Consider the following 1,595-nt stretch of genomic DNA (forward strand, 5'->3'; position numbering starts at 1 on the left):
ACACAACGCTCGGCCATTTTTTGGTTGCAGCCGTCATTGTTGTTTGGCGGGCCTGGGCTGGATTCGAACCTGCCACCTTAGGTGTATGTGGCTGGAGCCTTAGCCACTTGAGCCATAGGCGCCGAGCCTCAGTTCCTTTTAGAACTCCACACACCAAGGACAAAACGGCCCACTTGATGGGTGCCATGGTTTGTTCCCCAGGGCACATAGCTTTGAAAAAGGAAGATTTCAGAGCTTTGGAAAAGTGGACAAGTGTGTGCTCTGGGTTTGGTCTAAGGAGCAGCTATTTCACTTAGCTGTTTTATGTCCAGGTTTTAGCAAAAGCCTCCCCAGGTTCAAATCCCATTTTCCTCACTTACTAGTTGCATGACTTTGGGTCTTTCTTTCAACTTTTCCAGCTGGAAAAGGGGTACTAGTAGTCATTTCCTAGGTTTGTGTCCAGGATTAAGTGCAAAAAGGCATGGAAAGTATTTAACTGACTGGGCGTGCTGGCTCACGTCTGTAATCCTAGCACTCTGGGAGGCTGAGGTGGGTATATTGCTTGAGTTCAGGAGTTCAAGACTAGCCTGTGCAAAATCGAGACCCTGTCTCTACTAAAAATAGAAAAACTGAGGCAAGAGGATTGCTTGAGCCTGAGTTGGAGGTTGCTGTGAGCTATGAGGCCATGGCACTCTCTCTTTCCCAAGGAGACAGCTTGAGACTCTGTCTCAAAAAAAAAAAAAAAAAATTAGCTTAGAGCCCGCCTCATTATCTTAACAGTAACTGTTTCAAAGATTATCATGTTATTGTTGTTCTAAAGAGAACTCACTTGGCCTTCTCAAAAGGAAAGGTGATGTTTCATCCTTATTGTAATATCATCCTCTATTATAGCTTTAGCATATTATTCACCCCAGAAAATCCAAGGCCTACCATGAGTTCTTTTTTTGCTTCTGGGTAGGTCCTTCCCACGCTCCATTATCACTTCCCACCTCATATTCCATGCTGCAATTTCCTTCTGATTCTTTCAATGTCCCATGGTCTCTGTCTTACCTACAGACCCTTGGACATGCTGTTCCAGACAGCTGGGAATGGTGTAAGGCTACTCATCCTTCATACCAGTTTGTTTGCTTTTCTGCCAGCCCTTTTTATTAATTAATTTATTTTTTGAGACCAAGCCTCACTCTTTCTCCCTGGATATAGTGCCATGGAGGTAGCTCACAGCAACCTCAAAGTCTTGGGTTCAAGTGATCCTCTTGCCTGAGCCTCCTGAGTAGCTGGTGCTACCATGCTCAGATAGTTTTTTCTATTTTTAGTAGAGATGGGGTCTTGCTCTTACTCAGGCCGATTTTAAACTCCTGAGCTCTAGCAGTCCACCCACACTGGCCACTAAAAGTGCTAAGATTACAGGCATGAGCCACCATGGCCAGCCTCTGCCAATCCTTTTAGACCACAAAAGTCATGAAGGCATGCACCACATTAGTCTTATGATAAATAAGACTAAATCCCAGCTCCAGCACATGGTACAGAGCAAATACCATTAATTGTCTCTGTTGAATGAATGAATGAGTGATGTCACTTTTTTAATCTTCTGTTTCTCCTGTTAAAGCATGAGCTTT

The sequence above is a fragment of the Otolemur garnettii genome, unplaced genomic scaffold (assembly GCF_000181295.1).
Source record: "Otolemur garnettii isolate 467f Iridium unplaced genomic scaffold, OtoGar3 scaffold00038, whole genome shotgun sequence".
In the NCBI taxonomy this organism is placed as follows: Eukaryota; Metazoa; Chordata; class Mammalia; order Primates; family Galagidae; genus Otolemur; species Otolemur garnettii.